Source organism: Phalacrocorax aristotelis, chromosome 10, assembly GCF_949628215.1.
Source record: "Phalacrocorax aristotelis chromosome 10, bGulAri2.1, whole genome shotgun sequence".
Classification (NCBI taxonomy): domain Eukaryota; kingdom Metazoa; phylum Chordata; class Aves; order Suliformes; family Phalacrocoracidae; genus Phalacrocorax; species Phalacrocorax aristotelis.
The window spans coordinates 6,333,376-6,353,369 of record NC_134285.1 but is presented as its reverse complement, the minus strand read 5'-3'; the positions used below and the strand labels follow the sequence as shown (position 1 = coordinate 6,353,369).

Here is a 19,994-nt window from a genome sequence, read left to right as displayed (position 1 = left end):
CTTCAAGGAAAATACTGAAACATTTTGACCATTATCGTTAACAGAAAACATTCCCTTTTCAAGATTTCATTTGTCCCTCTTTTCTGGAAGAGGATAGTAAGTTTGGATGAATCCCGAAATGCTTTTTTTGTGAGTGTATGTGAATTTTCTAGTTGCCAGAAAAAATAATTTGCCCAGTGATGTTACAGGTGTCTCTTTGCCTCCCCTGCCAAGACATCTGCCCACTGCTGCCTGTGGGAGCCCTCAGTAGAGTCCAAGCCGAAGCGATGGATGTGTTTCTCTCTGGGAGTTCCCTGCTTCAGTCCTGTGTCTGCTCTGAATGCAGCCTGCCAAGATTCAAGCAAATATGCAAGAAAAGGTTGAGGTATTCACCGAGCTCAAACTATTGTACAAGAAATACCCTGAAGCAAAAACAGAGCTATGAGACACCATTGCACAGAGTCGCTTCCCCCACCGTAGCGGGCACCATGCCGTACCAGACAAACTCCTCCAGATAGGATCCAGGCAGAGATGTTTGCTTAACACAGCAGCTCTTTGAAAAGGCAAATAAATGGACAGTGAAGCTACACAGACATGTCACTGTGCAGCGATTTCCGTTTAGCATTTACGTTTAGTGCCAGGAAACCCTGACTCATGAATATGAAATCAGAAGGAAAGGAAGAAAGCAGTTGTTCATTATTAAAGCTTCAAATTGGGCATGTGGTGGAAATTAGCATTAAAAAACATGTAGGTTAAAAAGAGAGGGGCTGGCTCTGGTGGTCCAGGAGGCTTGAAGACCACAGCTCTATGACCAGGGGATGTGCTTTTGTGGGGCTCTCTCTGCTCGCAGGCTTTGTCCATGGGGTGTTACTGCTAGAGAAGAGCCCTGAAGTTCAGGGTTACCCATGATGAGTCTCTTGCTCGCATAGAAGTGGGGGAAAACAGATCCTGAATATTCTTGGAAATCCTTGGAAATTTACACTGAGGCAATGGTGAGCAAAGGCAGGGAAGAAGAGCCACTTAATTATCAGAAATAAGAGAAATAACCAAGAGCAACCTCCAAGGGAAAGGAACACACTCAGATGGAAATCCTGAGGTCCAGAAAAGAAAGCTCATTTAATTGAGACTCATTTGGACCAGAATGAAAGAACCCACAGCCCTGATCCTTCTGCAGGTGGGATGCCCGCCTCTGCCCCACACTTGTGCTCCAGAGCTGAGAACAGCCTCTGTGAGCCTGGCACAAGCCTGGCTTACTTTAACAGGAGCTGTCTTTCTCCCAGCCATGTTGGTGGGACACCGTCCTCCTTTCAGCACTCATTTCCCCTTGTGAAAGATGAGCTTGTTCTGCCTCGAGCCCCCAGTGCCAGGACCTAGGGAGGTATATGGGTCGGAAGAGCAAATTGCAATAAATATTTTTGATGGTACTGGGAAGGAAGAAGCAAGTAGAGATATTGCTGCAGGGTGGCAAGGGCTTGAATTCCAAAGCAGGTCTTTGCATATAACCCTGGGAGCAGCTCAAGGCAGTGAGGAAGCATGCCATCCCTGCTATTGTCTTCGTCTGAAGCCGCCCAGCTGTGCTGTATAAGTACCCCTCTATTTCCTTGTATCTTGGTAACTCTAGCACCCTTAGACTATTACGAGAGCTAATCTATCGGCATGGGGCACAGCAGCTCGCAGCAATAGCAAAACGTTCAGCAGATGCTCTGGGCCTGCAGCATGATACGAGGTGCTGTAACAGTGACTGTGGGGCAGGCTGGGCAGGTGGTCGGATGATGGGTTGGGTGGGCAAGCAAGCATGCATGGGACCAGGCAGATCTGCCTAGGTACTCCTCACCCAAGTGTCCCCATGCTACCTCTGCCTGTGGTGACAACACCTGATCATTGCTGTTTTGCAGACCCAAGCTTTGCCCCGAGGCCAGACCATGGGAAGCTGCCTGGCAGGGCTCTTCTCCACCCCGTGCTGGCTATGACAGCTTCAGAGAGTCGTTAGCAAGCAAGGCGCACTTGACGTGAATAATTAAAATACCTGCTGTGCTCTTAAATAGTTCAGAGCCAGCCTTTGAGCTGCGTGTGTGAGCAATGGCTGCTGTCTTTGGAGGAGGCCTAAGGAAAGAGAAGGGAGGAGGGTTGATATCCTCTGGCAGGAGGAGGGATGGTGCTGGCAGCTCCCACAGGGATGCGGGCAGTCCCTACCCCCGAGTGGAGACTGGAGGCTGACACAGCTCACAGCTTGCTGATGAATGGGTGTCTCTCGGTGCAAAACTCTCCAAAGTCCTCTCTCTGCCAACGGTTTGGGAGGCAGCTGAGCTCAACAGCCACCCTTCCAGCTGCCCCAGGGCTCTTGCGCTGGTTAAGCTCTCTGGAACCACAGGATGAGGATGTGGGGTGGGGGGACAGGGACAATACCGCTGCTTTGGGGGCAGCAAGTCGCTCCATCAGTGCAGGCAGCATGGGGCACCTCGCCTGAGCACGCACAGGCAGAGTCTGGGGAAGATACGCTGGCTTTTGCTAAGATGCCGTTTCCCCAAGATATCAATTAGACACAGAAATGAAAACAGTTTCTGCATGAACAATTAACAAAGAGTTCCCTGCAGTATCTCGGCAGCTGGACTCCCTCTGTTCCTGCGATGCTGTCTCTACCCCCAGCTGCCTCTGAGTTTTTATCACAATAGCACTGAAGGGCCCTGTCCCTCACCACTGAGGAACTTTATGAAATAGGGGAAGATACCAAACACCATGTCGGTGTCAGTGCTGCTGGAGCATGGAGTTGGGAAGCTGTAAATCATCTCTTCTTGTGAAAAAATAGGTTTCTAGGCAGGGGATGGAGGGAAAAATGACATTCCCCATGAGTTAGTTTCAGATTGAATTAAACAATTGGTTGACCATAGATATATATTTTTTTCCTATATATATTTTGCCGTGGAGAGCCTGGGCAATTCCAATTTAGGGTCACTGTGCAGTGATTTTTTCCCTCTTTTTTTTTTAGTTTAGTCAATGATCCAAAAAATTGGTTATTTTCACAGCTTTGCCATAAATACCTCCAGGGCTGGTGAGAGCAGAGTTTCTAGTAGAGACAGGAAAAATAGGCCATTTGGGGACTGGGGCATGGCATGGTGAGGAGAGAGGGAGAGAGAGGTGTATGCCAGCAGCTTTGCAGCAGCACATGAAAGGCATCAATGTTTGGTCCTTTGCCCAGTCTCGTGGGGAGCGGGAGCTGCCACCTGCCCCCCTCTCCCATGGCCCTTCGCCCGTGAAAGGCAAGGGCTCCTGAGCTGAAGATCAACAAATTAGTCTTATTCTCCCCCTATTGCAGAATGCTATCCATCTAGAGATTTCCTTTAATTTAGAGCCGTGTAGAGTTTGAAAAGCCCTTCAAGTTCACTTGGGCTGATGAATTGGTAATTGAGTGTACCTGGATGTTGGTGCTGTCTTTGCCTCTCTCTGCATTTGTATCAGTCCGTGTTTGTTTTCCCGAGCTGTAAATCACTCGGAGCTTGGAGAGGCTTTTATCAAATCCTGCTAGAAGCCAGTTGCTTTCCCTTTCACAAACACATTGCTAATGCCACATGGAACCCACTGTCTTTGCTGCTCATTTAAAAACAATGAGGATGTTATTAAATGGAAAAAAAAATTCCTTAGCAACAGTGGGGGGAAGGAGGAGGAACAGAATTGCTCCTGTCTCTCTGGTGCTTGCTCCTTTGGTCTAATATCTGTCCCATTGATCTCCTAATATGCTCTGCTTTGAAAGCCTGATTTATTGCCCCATGCTCTCTTATCTCCCTGCGTGTCTCAGCCCGTTAGAGCACGCATTGTTCTCGGCTTCATTAGCAGCGAGGCGGGTCGCCTGCTGCCCGCAGCCTCACGTGAGCAGTGTGCCGCCTCTTGGGCTGCCAACTGGTGCCCCTCTCTCTGCAGGATCTGTCCCTGCCCTGGCCAGTGTAGGGCATGGAGAGTTAAGCATGCAGTTTAAGGCAGTCAGGCTCTCCATTGTGCCCTCGTTGTCCACCACTCTGGTGGCCTCTGCAGATACCTGGCCCTCTCCATCAGCTGTAGAGGGACCACAGCTGGCTCTGTTCCCATGTTACCCATATCCATGGCTGATATTTGGTCCAGCGAACATGCTCTAATGCTGACAGGTTTGGCAAAAGGGAGTTTCAAACGAGAGAGGCAGCAGTCGGGATTTGCAAGTCTTGGAGCTGCTCTGGTCCCTTACCCAATGGGGGCACTGAAACAGCACCACGTGGCCAGCATAACCCATCAGCACAGCCTACATTTTCAATATAGATTGTTTTCAATGAACTGTTATGGTGCTATTCACTCAGGGGGAAAAAATGGCAAGTTATTTCCATTAACAATGAAATGTGAGAACTTTGCAATCTGCGTGTGAACGTTTTGTGAGCATAAAATGAGGTGAAGTTTGCTGAACAGATTATTCATTACGAATTGTTCATTCAGCTCTAATTGCCTCAGTCTAGCTGTTGTTAGAAGTACTGTGTGACGCCTTTGTAGTACGTAGTTAAGGTCAGAAAAGTGTTGGTAGAAATGACTTCAAATTAAGTCAACTTTTCCTTGGGTGTAATGATACTTTACCAGCTTACCTTAGCAAGAGAAGTAAATGATGTTGCCTGAATTCTTGTTGTCGCTGTGCAGCCCAGATAGCTAATGGAGAGTGAGTTGTGCTTTATCAACTCCCACTTTATCTGTAGAAGAAATAATTAAATTCACCTGCAGAATCCCTATCTTCTCATATATGGCAGTGTGCAACTTCCATGCATCTTAGCCAACTAGAGTAGAGATTACTTATGCCAGGATCACTGATGAGAGAGCACAGGCTAGAAGGGATCTGGCTTGGCTTTCAGATCCCAGGTGGTATTTTCAGGACTTATGCTTCAGAAAAGCATCACTTTTTTTGCTTCTGACCTGACAAACTTTGTCTGGAAACCCAGAGGAACAAGCAACAGGGAGCGCCACCATCTGTCTTTCAACAGCTTTTTCTAAAATGGAGCTACACTTTAAAGTTTCACCAGTTCAGCCTTTCACTTTACAGAATATGTGCCCGTCTCTAAAACACCAGGTGATTTTTCCTCACCCCCATAATATTCTCATCTGACATTCACTCTCCTGGAAATCACCAATCCAACGTTCGCCTACCTGCATTCAAATACCTGTCATTGTTCTTGCGCTACTTAGAGATTATATTCCATAACTGACCTCCAAGTACCTACTGCCTCCCTGTGACACTTCTCACCCTTGTCTACCTGATTGATTAGTCTATTATGCTCTCCACTCTCCTGATGACTTACAGATTGCCCAGTATCTGTCACATACTTGCTTTTGTTCTGTAATACTTATTCTTGGAGTTTTGCAATGCCCTCCGGCTGCCATTCTCTCTCCCCGTTCACTGTCCTCCGCCTGCTTCTCTTGTGAATGTCTAATTTGGAAAAAAGGAGAAGAAATCTTCTGCAAAAAAAAATCCTACCTGCTGTGAGTTCACACATACGCTGGTTAAAAAACATGTTTAAGACGCTGTCATTTTCAATAGGGCTCTATTTTCTTTGCACCATTTGGAGGTAATAAAATGTCACCAGATCAGACTGCAATTGGTGACATGGGTTGGAAGGCAGCTTTCTCCAGAAAATTTCCTCACCTGCATAAGTCAATGAAACAGCAACAGAGCAGGGAGCAATATTGTGTTTAAAGATGCGTGTAGGTAGGAGAGTTCTGCCTTCACCGGAGGAGAGGCCTGGGACATGTCGCAGACCCATCCATTTCCCTGCTCTTGTCAGAAGTTGTCCAGCCCTCTGATATTGTTCCAGGCTTGTCCCAGCTCTGTCCATCACTCTGACGTTTAATTAACTGCCCTGTTCTCCTGGATCTTGCACTGGATTTGTGTTGTTTTTCTGAAATACCTCTTAGGTCGTGTCTGAATATTACTAACAAGAGGAATAATAAAATGGTTGTCACTAATATTGCTATTATTGTTATTATGTTGACGATAAAACAAGACATTAAATATCACAAAGATGAGTACTGTTACGATCAGTGTCACTTCTTGCTATACTGGTTGTCTCACATCACGGGTGAGCAGGACCTTGACAGCAGTGGTAAGCACAGGGAGCCCTGGCCAGTCAGGCATCCAAAACGAAAAGAAAAACAGAGAGGGGGTTCAAAGTGACTAATGAGGACAATAAAATCACACTTAAGATTTAAAAACGCATTCATGAGGCTGATGCCCAGGTGTAAGGATGATTATTAAGCTTATTAAAATCTGTCTATGCTGGGTGGCTGGTGCTGGTGGTGATAGTGGCTCCTCACTCCTCCAGGAGCTCTGCATTGATGTCTGTCTCTTACCATCTGCCCTGTGCATGCCCAGAGCTATCCATCTTCCCTGCATCTCGTTCAGTCCCCATCTGGCATTTGTCCCATTCTTCTTACTTCAGTCCCAGCTCCCCTTCCAGAATTTCTTACAGTCCCTCCTCTGCTGGTGGGTGGATTTCTTTTCCCTTTTAGTTACTATGTTGAGCAGCTGATCTCATTTGGACCTCCCCTTGGTCCTCTTCCCATTCACATCTGGTCCCTGCATCTCTGTGTCTGATCCATGACTGGAGTAGCTGTGCTGTCCCTGGGATGGCTTCATGTTAATCAAGCCGTTAATCAATCTTTTACACCCCCTGATGAAACTCCCTCTTATGTTTTCCTTTGCTTTCTTGCAGTTCAAATACTGGGCTTGGTGACCATCCTGCGGGATCCTGAATGCTGTGTCCGGTGTGCCTCCCAGCCTCTGCCAACAACAACTAGGAGACGTTCATGACTGTAGCAAGGACCAGCAGCACCACACAGGTGCAAAGGTAAGGGGTGACCTTTTCAGTTGCATCTCCAGAATAGAGAAGTAGCTGCTGTGAGACAGCTGGCCATGCGAGAGAGCAAACGGGGGTCGCGTGGATGGAGCAAGTCTCTCAGGAGAGGGTTCAAGTACCTGGAAATCCTCCCCAGGTGTGGAGCACAAAGGGGAGCCTCGCAGTATTCATTTCCAAGACAGAAGATGCTGGTGCAGACAGGGACAACGATCTAGGGTTATGTTTCTCACATTGTTGTCCCTGGGGTGATCTCTGGCGGGCCTCTTCCCTGAGTGCTGGCTAAGCATGGGCCTTCCGGGGGAAACCCTGAACGGCTGAGCTGCGACTCCTGCACTCTGCAAAGTGTGGTAGCAGTGAAAGTTATCATAGCTATAATTCTTGTTTTTTAAGATTGAAGTCACATTCTCCTGTTAAGATTTAAGGAATATGGAAAAAATGTACTTTTTTTTCCCCCAGATGAAAAGTGCAATATGTGCCTCCATCCCAACTTCTACAAAATTATGTTTTACAAAGCAGAAGGAGAACATCAGGTTCATGTTGGTGCTGTAATTTAGTTTTCTAAGACCAGAGTTTGCCATGTGTTTCCTGTTGAAATGACTAGCTGTGCTGGGCACTCAGAAATTTTCTTCCTCTTTCTCATCTACACCTTGACATTATGAAAAGGGTTTTCATCAATCCATTGAAAGAAAGAGATAACTTTTGTGTAAAAGTGCACAGTCGACAGGGTTGAGTTTTTTGGGTAGTGTATAATTTTTTTTTACACTGTTATTATTTAAAATATGCTTTTTAAGAGGACAAAAGGGAATAGTTTAATGGAAACAAATTTCTATAGCGAAATGTGTGGCTGGATAAAAAAAGATTATTTCTGTTATTGCATGGGTAGACAGGTGAATTTGGAATTTGAGTACAAAAGGTGTTAAAAAGTGTTCTTAAACTTCTCTTCAGTGTGCAGTTGAGATTGAAAAGAATAATTTTCAGAGAAAAACTTTTCTCCAAGCCTCCATTTCCAGCATTGTCAAGTCTAAAGCAGCGGCCTTTTCCCACAGCTATTATCATGTTTTCACCTTTTCTTCTTCCACCTCATTTGTCCTTTTTTGAAGAAAATGTAGTGCTGGTGAAAGGCATGCAGGTCTGTGGGCTGGACCTGGTCTGGAAGGGAGGAGCGGCAATGCTGCAGGTACATGGGCATCTCTGAAGGCCAGATGGGACTAAGAGGATATAGTCCCTGACAGGACGGAGGGAAAGATGGACAGCCTGGCCTGGGGGTAGTAATTTTGTAAGCACCTACAAGTCTATAGCTCTTAAGACCCCCTCTCCAAAGTGACTTTTAACCAAATAGGAACCTAAGCATCATTGAAGATAAGCAGAGCCTAGGTGCTCAGGTACCTCCGGGCAGACACAAATATCTCAGCAATGCAGACAGATAGACAGCGTTGCCTGTCCTGATGGATCCAGACCTAGAGCCAGGCAATGAATTACAAGTATAAGTGCCAAAACAGCAGGCTTGGGACACAAAGGATAAAAGACAGTTGTGTTATTTGAGCTGATAAGCCCTGCATCTCAAAGATGCTTGCATCAAAGGCTCCTGCAGGGTTTTCACAATTGAGTGTTATACCATCCAGCACTGAGTTATCAAAGATATAAAATGGGACTTGCAGAGAAAGCTTCGTGCCTGCCACAAAGGAGCAGAATAAGAGTTTGTTTTGAGAACTATTAGGCTGAATAATTTGGGCTTGGTCTCCGTGGACACTGTGAGATATTGCCTCCCGCAGAGCAATGATTGCCATTATTTCCTCAGCTCCCTGCCTCCTTCCTCCTTCCTCCTTCTTCTCCCCAACCTCTGCAAGGGATGGGTCAAATGCTGCCCAGCCAGCATGAACAATATTTCCCCGTTCTTTGGTAATTATTGTCCCTTTTATTAATTTCTCAGAAGCCTTTTCACAAGCAGGAGTTGCAGGCATTCATCTCAATGTACATTTTCATGGCTATTCTCCTTGGAAGAGCTGGAGAGCTAATTTACTTTATTAGACCAAATGAAAGGAGTTTATGAAGGTAGCCTGTGCAGCATTGTGCAGGGGGTCAGGGAGCGAGAGAGGAGAGTCTTCTGAGATTGCCACTGAATTTCTTGCAGAAGCTGGAAAGTAGGTGTTGCTGTTCAGTTTGGTGCCATTTTTCACATTATGTAGGCTCCCTTTCAAACAGCCAATGGCTGAGATCTTCTGCATGGTCCCATCACTGGTCTAGCGATGAAGGCTTAAGAGCAGTCACATTTGTAGGGAAGTATAACATCTTTGGATTGCTAAGCCTGGAGGTAGCCGTGCTCGCAGCACTGGATTGCTCGTTCGGGGAGCAGGTGCCCAGGTGACTCTGGTGAAGGCCCACATGGTAGGGAGCCCCGGCCAGCCTGTCCCTGATGTGGGTGGGTAGCCGGCGACACCCAACTGCGCGGACCCTTCTCCAAGAGGCTTCATGCAACGAGCAGATGACTAAAAATCATCTCCTGGGCAATTCACTTCATTCATCAATTAAATTGTTTGTTGTGAACAGTTTGGCCCCATCCAGCTCCAGGATTTCAGCCTTGTAATTTAGCTGGCAGAAGACAACGGCGCCATGTCCGTGAAATCTGCCTGCCAACTGCTTCCCCTGCTAAGCATTTTCTAGGCTAACAATCCCGAAAACCTTGCCAACAGCCCCAGCTCTGTCCCTTTCAGGGCAAGCCACTCATTTAAACATGAGCACCTCTAAATGACTCCATCTGCTAAGTGACGTTAGTAAAGAAAAGATTATAGCAGGAGTTATTGCTGTGTCCTCGGGTTATAACCCTGTTATAAAATGGGCTGGAAGAACAAGGGGACTGTGAGGAGCCGAGGCTCACGACCACCTGGGTGACTGTCAGCTTGATTTATCTTCTTGCTCATTAGATAAATTAGAAAACTGGCAAAAGAAATCGTTGCCCAGTCTCAGCTGCTTGGTAACCTGCCACGTGGCGTGAGATGCTGGCCACAGGGATACGTGGCTCCTTCCCACCTCCCTGGCCCCTCTCCCCAGCCACCCCAGCACTGGAGCAGGAGGGCAGGGACATGGGATGGGACTTGGGGCTGCTGGTGCCACACATCTCCTTATCAGTCCTGTCGTCCTAAACTACCTCACTGCCCCATCTGGCTGACCACTGGCAACCACTAGAGTTTTGCTTTTCTCTAATACTGTTGACTTTCGAATAACAGCACTTTTCTAGGTGAAAACAGTGGTGCCACTATTGCTTTTGAATACTACCTTTGACCTCAGAACAGTTCGTTACCTTCACTTCACAAATCAGACACACTAAAGCAAAATAACCTGGTTTGTGGCAGAATCATCAGCCAGGACCTGCTGCCCTTCAGAGAAGCTGGTCAACATTTTGGTCTTTGGTATTTGGGTGACTTGTGATCAGTCTGCCTCCAGCAGCCGCTCCTCTTGCTTATGAACCAGGCTAATTTTTGTCTGTCAGAAGGATGGAGCTTAATGGTCAGACTTGCTTTAAATCCCTGGATAAAATTTACTATCCAGGAGTTCAGACTACAGTTACAGTGCCTTCTAACCTAAAAACTCAATGAATTCTTCAGACTACATAACCAAATGTTAAATTCAGATCATTTAAGCCAGCTTCAGTATGTTTAGCTGCATCTGATGCACTTCCAGAGTATGAAATGAGGTCACTGTTATGCACATAGTATTTACATACGAGGAAAAGCTTCCAGCCAGGATGAGCCATTAAGAGACTGCAATGGATTTCTCAGCAAATGTGGAGGAATTCCCACTGCAGATGCTGAAACTGGGGGAGAAAACAGGGCAGGGACCTCCCAGGGGTGGAGGAAGAGTGGCATGGCACCTTTGGGTGCCAGCATTGCTGCGCCTGTGCAGGGAGGTAGGGCAATATCTGCCCTGCGGACTGTGGTCAGAGCAGATTTTTGCTGCTTCCTGTCCCCTTCTTCTACTTATGGGACTTCTGCACTGCCTGCACAGGGTCCTTGGCACCCTGTCTCTGGCAAGTGTTGGGACATGTGTGTTCCCATGGCTCAGTCTCTCGCCAGGCGCACGCTCATGTGTGCAAATGCTGCCGGGTGGCACAGGGCGGAGGAGACGGGGCTAATTCCTTCCTGAGACTTGCAAGGAATCGGCTTATGGCCGAAGCTCTGATTACTCTTATCTTAGCCTGCATGATGGTAACCACATCCTGAAATTACCCAGCTTTTTTCAAAATCCAGGGGCTGGTCTGGACTCACCTGATTGATATGAGCAAATTCCAGCCCTGCTTTTGCCCACAGCAGGTTTGAGGGGCTGTGAGTTCAGCACAGACCCACGGCTGAACCTGGGGGAAGAGATTTGAAACTCTAAATGCACCTGATGCCTGATCTCACCTGCCAGACCCAATGGAGACCAGTGCAGAGCAGCACTGTCAGCCCCTTTCCAGCTGCCGTGCTGGAGCTGAGTGCTGAGGCAGACTCACCTGCTGGGATCCTGGCAGCTAACGTGCCTCTGAAACAGCCAGCAAGGGATAGATGCTGTCAAGTAAAAACTGGAGTGAAATGTTTGGCTGGTGGGATTAAACTGTGAATCCCACCTGTCTGTGGCACGAGATGCAGCACCACACGCTCCCACCCGCTGCCACTCCCTGTCTCCCACTGCTGCTCACCAAGTCCACCTTGCCTGGAAATTAAAGTGGGGAAATCAAAGTCCTTCTGCCCCGGCTCCTGCTGTGCCTCTCAGTCACTGACATTAACACTGAAATGGCTGACATTAGCTTTGAATGGATTTTAATAACCCCCTTGCGAGCCTGAATTACCCGCGCAGCGTGAGATCCGGTGTGTGCTTGGAGAGCTGGCGATGAGAAGGACATCGGGGCCTGGATTGGCTCCCCAGGCTGCGGACGTAGGGCCAGACCCGCTCGAGAAGCTGCGGTGGCGGCTGCCGATGCAGCCCCTGGCATAGAACCCTGGCAGCAGCCTGGATCCTGGAGAGCCACTGCTCTGGCACTTTCTGCCAAGCCACGGGTCTGCAAGGGGCTTGTGACCTTCCCAGCACTGGGGATGTCGGTCCAGGTGGCCACCTCCGTGGGCTGTTTTCCACTTTAGGGCAGGGTAAGGGCTGCTGCAGGGCTGTGGGAGCCCCCCTGGCGCCATGAATCAGAGCAACTCCAGACCCTACTAGCACGTGGCATGAAATAGCAGCCTTGGTATAGCAGAGCCCTGTGGATGGGATGCTAAATGAGATCATGCCTGGCCCAGTTGAGACTCTGGACTAGTTTATGAAAATCTAGCAAGAAGCTTAAAAGGTGTCCCCAGGCAGAAGAGGGTATTTATTTCTTTCTTTGCAGCTGAGATGCGTGTGGCGTGGGAGTCACAGGGCCGGTGACCTCCCCTGAGCACCTGCACGTGGGCAGCACCATGTCCCCGTAGAGGCTGATCTTGGGGACAAGGCACTGGCCAGAAAAGCCTCTTCTGAGATGCAGGCGGACGCATCCGATTTCCCCTCCTGCGCCAGGGAAGGGTATCCCACCCAGGCTGCGGGCTCAGAATCCTCATGGCCAGCCCTGCAGCTCCTCCGCAAAGGGAAACCCCCACATCTTCCTCCTCTTTTACAAGAGGAAAAGCTAAGAAAGATTGTCAGGTTGTTCTCACATCTTCTGGAAGATGAGAACCTGGGAACATGCTCTGAAGTCACTTTTGCTCAATCAAAGGTCCCAAGATATGACTGAGCCATGCAGCCTCCTTGGCCAGTCACAAAATCTCAGCACTGTTTGGGTGAAGAGTGATGGTTTCTAAGTGCCATCAAAATCCACATGTGTTTCCAGTATGGAAACAGGAATATCCACAGAGATATGGACACTGGCTCACAGCTGGGGTGGGTCAGCAGCTTCTTCAAGTCAGGCTCAGCAGGGGCTGTGAAATCATCAGGCACTTTAGAGAACTGAGGGCTGAAAACAACCCCGTTAAAAAAGTCCGTGATAATGATTGAATTATATTTAAGAGGCTCATTTGTACTAAGTAAATGCAAATAGTTTACATGGAAAATATCTTCCATTAAGCTCATTTCTACGTAAAATGCTAACAGATTGAGATTATGACTCTAATGATTATTTTTATTGCTGGTTTGCATTTAAATGGCATAAATTTTCCCCTACTGTTCTCTCTTTGGGTTAAATCAATAAAACCTATTAAGAAGGTTCGTCTTCCTCTAAGATTCCTCCCTCTCTTCTTTCTGTCTCATCTCCACTGGTGCCCTTTTTATCCACCCACCACCAGAAATTTTTCAGAGCTGCCTCCACGATATTGGTGCCGAGGATTTGAAAATCCCCTTTGGCAGAGCAGAGTGAATTCGGTCTTTGCTGAGATGGGAGACTACAGAGCAACTCAAGTGCTATTTCCTTTCCTCAACTTGGGCCACATTGCAAGAAGATGCAGTTGGAGTCAGCTCTTCTCTCCTCTTAGCCTCTCCCCTCCTGTTTTAATGGAGAAGCTATACCTATCTGTATACCTATACCTTGTCAGCTATGGATGCTCGTCATGCTCCTTCAAACAGTGTCTGTGGCTCTCACTGAGCAGGTGCTGGGTTTCTGTTTGGAGAGGAGTTATCCTGGTATATACCCAGCGAAAACCATTAAGATGCTGACCTTTAAATTGGGCTTCTTCCTGCCCATGTAGGGAGGAGGTGGGTTGAGTGCCCAAATCTTATTCATTTTAATGACAAAACCCTTACTTGGAGGCTTTGAAATGCTCGGCTTTAATGCAATTTGCCTCCCTCTGCTGCAGCTTGGCTTTCCTATGCAGGGGATGTCTCTGCTTCCCCTGCATAGTGACAGACCCTATAGATTTCCTGCATAACTCTGTGCCCAGTTACCATTGTGTATGGATTTATGAGCTTAGGGCAGTGCTAGCACAGAGATCTCTGTGGTCCTTAATCAGTATTGCTGACCTTTCTCTCCTCCATTACTCTCAGCATCACTTTTTCCTAGCTTAATTTGCATAGGTTTCATGTTATCCATGTTTTTGCTTTGTCCCTGTTATCCCATTACCCTGGATAATCAAAGTTGGCTGTAATAGAAACAGCAGAAACAATTTGCTTACCCTCCTATTACAAGATATTCCCTCTACTAAGTCTGAGAATACCTGCAGTTCTGTGGTAATGCTAATTAACTGTGTGTACATATAGAAAGTAAAGCAAACGGCACCAGGATCCTTTGGGATGGTGGGGATTAAAGAAAGATAAGATAATATTCTCCTCTTTCTCTGTGTTTCAGTGTCCCTACCCTCAATGGAAATTTATTTGCACTTATAGAATAAAATGTAATACATGGTGGGGGGAGTCACTGGAGTGACTGGAGCTGGAAGGAGCAGATTTCCCTGCCAGCAAACCCCTATGAAAGTAATGAACTGTTCCCATGTCTTGCTTCTTGTCCCTATTCCCAGAGATAGGGTAGGATGGGGCAGTCTTTACCCCCTGCTGGTCCCCAGGCCTCAGACCCTGGTGGTGCTGCGTAGGGTTGTACATAGGCACTGATTCCTTGGGGCTTCAGCTACCCCAGAGCTGGGCTCGGGCATCATACTCCTGGAAAAGCTCCTGTCCAACCTCAAGGGCTGGTTGAAATAGTGGCTGTAAATGTGAACACCCGTTGCAGTGGAGGATACCTGCTGTTGGCTGTTGCATCCATCAGGATGGTCCTGTATCCTTCCCACATCTCAGGCAGCTGACACAGTGGAAGATTCAGAGCAGGCTAAAGTCCTGAGGAAAATAAGGAAGGTGGTAATGAGAGGAAGAAAATCATCAGGAGAGGGGAGATGCAGTGGCAGGATGGGTTGCTGGTACTGTCCCAGGCACCCCTCTTCATTTTGCGCTGCATAGTGTCAGGGGCTCAGGCTCGCCACAGTCCATTCACGAGGATATGTGGTGCAATCTCCCACCATTTGCATACCGCATTCTCTAAAAGTCTCACATGAGACTTTCTCCTGAGTGTCAGCCAAATGAAAAGTGACTTATGCAGCCAGGCATGTGTGGAGGACTGTCAGAGCTCTCCATACAGGAGGAATCCCACTCAAGTCCACCCACCAGCTGCTCTCTGAGCTCCCCAGCTCCTCTGCCAGCAGCATGGACAGACACCCTCTGCGCACCCCAGTGGAGCATCTGGGACTGGCCCTGGAGCCATGAGCGCAGACACACTGTGTCCCTGGGTCTAGACCCTGCACTACTGCCACCCCTCTGAGACGAAAGCTCCAGGAGGGTGCTTAGACAGCCCTAGCTCACCCCCCACCTCTGAAATTGTGAGGAAGCTGTTATTTATCTGCACTTTGATAATGACTGTACCTTTGTTGCGATACTCATGGTTGGGATTTTACCACGTCTCTCATCCTCCAGGTGTGTCAAGGAGCTTTACGCAGCCATGATTCAGAAAGAGGTGTCAGTGGAGAGGGACTGTAGATACAGCCAGCAGCTGTCATCTGGAGGGTATAAATAATGTGTACGTATGTATGTACGCATGACCTATGAGCTCAGGACCTTCCCTTCCTGAATGGTAGCAACTCCTTTAAAGGATCCCTGCATCTTGCCATGGCTTTGGCCATGCCAGAGGGCTCAGATTACACAGGCGGCCCCCACTTCTGTCCAAAGTATATGTTGATGGGCAGTAAAAGGACTGATAGGGGTGAGGGCTCAGGGCTGCAGGTCCCTCCTTGCCAGCTTGGAGCAATGTAATAACTCCTTCCCTGTTGCTGAACCTTCTCTGCTTATTGCTCACCGTCATCTCTCTGTATGGGTTTAAGACTATAGGTACCAAAGTGCCTTGCTCTGCTCACAAGCCTTATGGTCAGTAAGATGCTTTGAAACTCTGCCCATGGTATTCATCCTTTAAAGCAACCCAGGTGCAAGTTGTTGGTACAGGGAGCTGCAAAGGGCTTTTAAGGTGCTTGGGTGCTAGCCAAAGAGATTTGCTGGTGCAGTCAGGGCCCAACCGGCTGCACGCCAAGGGGCTGAACAGAGCTGTGCTGCACCTTGTGCTGCAAGGATGCAGGTGCATCATCACAGCAGAGAGCTGAAATACCTGAACCTCAGCAGAAGTGGGGAGACCCAGATTTGAGTGCTGGCTAATGCCAGCCCCTAAATCAAGCCCTTTGTCTTATTGGCAGTCATCTGAAACATTTTGGTTCTGATCAGGAAGCATAATTATTAATTGTAAGAGTGGGTTTAAAAATGAAAATATGCATTGGACTCATAGGAAGGGATGCTTGGGACGGGAGATGAACAGTGTATCACTATACGCAGTTGGGAATTTCTTGTTGGTTTTATGTAGCTGAGGCAAAGGTAAACTTTCTATTAACTTCCCTGAGCAAGTTCATAATGATTTGACCCTTAAAATTAAAGATCTGGAGCTAAGCAGCTGGGCTACTGACTCCAGCACAGCCTCCACTGGTGGAATTCAAGCAGCACGCTGAAATAGCCAGCAGCTTTCGACAGCAATTGCACTCAGCGCTCTTCTGTCTTTTAACTCCTGACATCATCTGGGGGAAAAAAAAAGGCAAAGGTTGAATTCATGGGCTTTGTTTCTCTGCAGTTCAAAGGAAACAACAGCCTGGATTTTAATTGGCACTGAGTTCTCCGACTGGCACCCAGGACACTCCTGAAGACTGACGCCCAGCCAGGCAGGCAGAGCAGCAGCCAAGGAGGGAAGGCTGTTTGAAGTGCTGGGTGCCTGTCACCCATCTGCAGGTACTCAGAGGTCTCCTCGCCAGTGTAGCACTGATCCAGGGGCAGAGGAGTGTTGCTTCATTTCTGATCATTAATGCAACTGTCTCTTTTCTGCTTTCCTTCCGATCTCTGTGCACAGTCCAGGGGGAGCCACACTCGGAGTGGTTTGTGCTGGAGATTGCAGCGCAGAGATAATGAAGCTGTTTTCTTACCCTTTGCGTTTCCTGATGATGCGGCTCAGCCTGGTCTCACGCCTCTGCCCAGCTCCGGGTCTGGAGCCCAGAGGAAGCATTGGGAGGCAGATGCTCTGCAAGCTGCCAGCAGGGCGGGCTGCATGCCCCTGTGGAGCGAAGCAGGAGTAGCTCAAGCTGTGGTCACCCTCAGCTTAACCCCAACACCTTGGCCAAATGGAAGTTGTCAGCACTGACATGCGAACCTGCTCCGGTCTGTGGAGTGCAGGAAGCTCTTGGGATGAAGGGGGTGTCAGCTGGGGCTGTGAGCTCCTCTGGCAGCTGAGGGGTGGGCTTTGCTAAGAAAGCCCTGGGAGATCAGGTCCCAGTTGGTGACAGTCCCCACCCTCCAACAAGGGTCACAGGGAGACTGTGGCACTGTGCAGTGATGCATGAAGCACAGGCCGATTTCAAGCATAGGCAGGGTGGGGAGCAGAGTAACCCACTTTGAGAGCCACAGTCACTTTCCATCCCAAGGGGGCTTGGGGCGTTCAAATCCTTCTTGAGATTTGACAGCCTCAACTTTCCCACTTTTCCTGCACCTTTCTTCTTTGCCGGGGGAGCAGGAAGGCTCTCTGGACAGCAGCTCCAGCTGTTAATTTCATTAATGCTTAGAATGGGGTCCCACCTGCTCCTCTGCAGGTTCATCATCGCTCCCACCTTTCTAGGCACCTACCTTCCCTGACCTCACCTCACCTTCCTGAGCTGGCTCATGGCTTTGCATCCTGCAGGCTTCCTTGTCTGTCCATCTTTCCTGCTTATCTATGACTTAACCCCAGGAAAGCACTTTTACACGTACCCTCTGCTCTGTGCTCATGGTGCTCCATGCAGATATCTGCTTTACCCCAGGAGCCTTTATCATTGCTACCAGCACAGTCTCAATAAGTCCTGTGCAAGACAAAAACCCCAGCAAAGCATTGTCAGGCTGCCTGTTCCGAGCCAAGCTGTAGCTGTCAGTCCCAAAAGCCCAGTGGGGTGGATATAGTTATTGCTCGGAAGCTTTATATTTACCACGACCTTTCTGACATTACAGTAAATGCATTTCAGAGCCCAAGAAGTGTAAAAATAAACTGCAAGGAAATCAAGACAGCTAATTAGCCAAAGGTTACTGCTGGGCTCTGTGACTGTCAGCCCTTTTGAAGTTCTCCTTCACACAGGCAGATGTGTGTGCAATGCTGCTGCTCCTTTGAATAAATGTCTTGGTTTCCAGAGTGGGTTCATAGCTGGATGTGACTGAACACATGTAAGGCCTGTCACAGCAAGCCTGGGCAGGATGCTTACGTCCTTTAACCTTGCACTTCTCCAGTGCTTAAGAGCATCTCATCTCGTGGAGTGGCTGATCAGCGTTGTGCTACCTCCCAGCACCTCGCAAGCCGGGTTGAGCTGGGAGGTGAGGAGAGGCCAGAGACCTGCCTTTCTGCACAGTCAACCCTTTGTCTTGGAGATGTTCCTTCCCCTCTGGTGTTCCTGCCCTCTGCACTGTGGTCACAGTGAAGGAGACTGCTGGTCCACCGGCTCTGGCTGGACTGAGGGCTGCACCGGTCATCCAGGGTTTGGATGGTGCCATTGGGGTGCTGCTCCTTGGGTATGTGGAGCCTGGGGAGTGCCAGAGCTCATCCCCCAGAACATCATGGTGTTACCCCATGTGTCCGTCATTCCTCAGTATCCGATATTATCCTGAGGACAAGCATCTTGTGTGGAGTTACAGATACACCAGACACCATGAGAGGAAGGGGTGAGGGAGTCCTAGCTGAGCCAAGGGCTGAGAGAGGGGTATGTTTGCCATACCAAAAGAGGCTGAGCAGGTCAGGTAGGTTAGATCATGGTACTGTGTCCAGAGGGATGTTTTATTCATAACTGGGAAGGAGGGCTCTGGAGCAGTAAAGGACCCCTGAGACTTTGAGCCTTGTCCCTCCAGCCCAGCCCAGCCCAGCCCTGAGCTGTGAGAACTTTCTCTTCCCATGCTCTGAACTTCTCTGCATAGGGACTGGGGGGAGCTTGGACACAGCAACCTTATAGGTAACACAAGCATCATCTGTGCTGCCCCCTCTCTTCTCCTTTCAGGTTTTCCTTCTTCACTTGTTCTGCTTATTTGGCGCTCTGTTTCCCCATGACAAACCTTCTTGCAGCTCCCTCTTCCCTCTCTGCAGGTTTCTTCTCTTTTCCCCTTTCCTCCTGCTGCTTCCCTTCCTCCTGCTTGCGGCTCATGCCGAGCATCATGTGTTTGCTCGGCATCGCTCCTCCTGGAATGTTAATTTGCTGCTCGTTTCCTTACAGACATTACACCACGAGTTGGGGCTTTGTGTGCATGTGTGTGTGTGATTCAATTAAACAAAACACAATAAAATCAGGGAAAACAGAGAGAGACACAGACAGACAGCAATTCCCCGCTCTCCGAGGGCTAAGCCTGTCTGTCTGTGAGCTCAGCCCCGGCACAGCTTGCTCACGTCACCACATGGGTTTGCTTGTAGCAACCCTCTGGATCTTGTTCTTGGGGTTTCCATCCCTCTGTGGGGACCCTGGGATGGCAGCTACTTCTGCTCCGCTGTCAGGAACTGGGGCTGCTCCTTCAGATGAGATGTGAACCTCGAAGGACTGGCTGTTCACTTCAAATAAGCCCTGAAATACTGAGGCGTCTCCAAAAGCTCTGTCTCCTCATCCCTCCTCTCCCTCTGCACAGCTTAGTCCCTGCAGACCTTGATATCCTCCAAGCCTCCCCCTTCCCTCCTCCAAGCCAGCAACTTCCCTGCTCCCTGTCGTGCCCTACCCACATACCTTGTCACCCTCCAGGTAGCAGATTTGCCCCCTGTGAGGACCAAGCTTTCTCCCAGATCATATATTTTCCTTGCAGTGCAACCTGAAAAAATAGTAGCCATGCCATGGTGGGTTTTGTCTCCTTGGCTAGCTGGTGGACTTCCCTCCTGCCACCCTCTGCCCCTCTCTGCCATGCTGTTCCCTCCCTCGCTGCCTTCCTCACTTGCTTTCTTTTCCCTTTCCCCCTCTAATCCATTCATACTGTGAACATATGCTTTCTTAGCATCCTTTTCTCCCAGTCATCTCCCTGGCAGGTTTCTCACCTCTCCCTGTGTGCGCAGGTGTGGTTGTTTCTCTCCAGGAGTTTCTGCTCGCTTGTCCCCGCTGGCTCCCTGGCTCTGCAAATTTAATCTGTGAATCCAGCGTCTTTCCCTGGGTGAGCCACTTGGCTGTAAATCTG

The 19,994-nt window shown here is 48.8% G+C and overlaps 1 protein-coding gene across 4 annotated transcripts in view; it reads left to right on the top strand.

Moving 5' to 3' along the window:
• The window catches only part of ELFN1 (extracellular leucine rich repeat and fibronectin type III domain containing 1), a 111,273-nt gene that overhangs the window by 51,925 nt on the left and 39,354 nt on the right, over nt 1-19,994 (top strand). For all 4 annotated transcript variants that reach the window (XM_075104886.1, XM_075104888.1, XM_075104887.1 and 1 more), the window contains exon 3: nt 6,693-6,827. The gene's annotated coding sequence lies outside the window, so the exon portion shown is untranslated. The remainder of the gene's footprint in view (nt 1-6,692; nt 6,828-19,994) is intronic.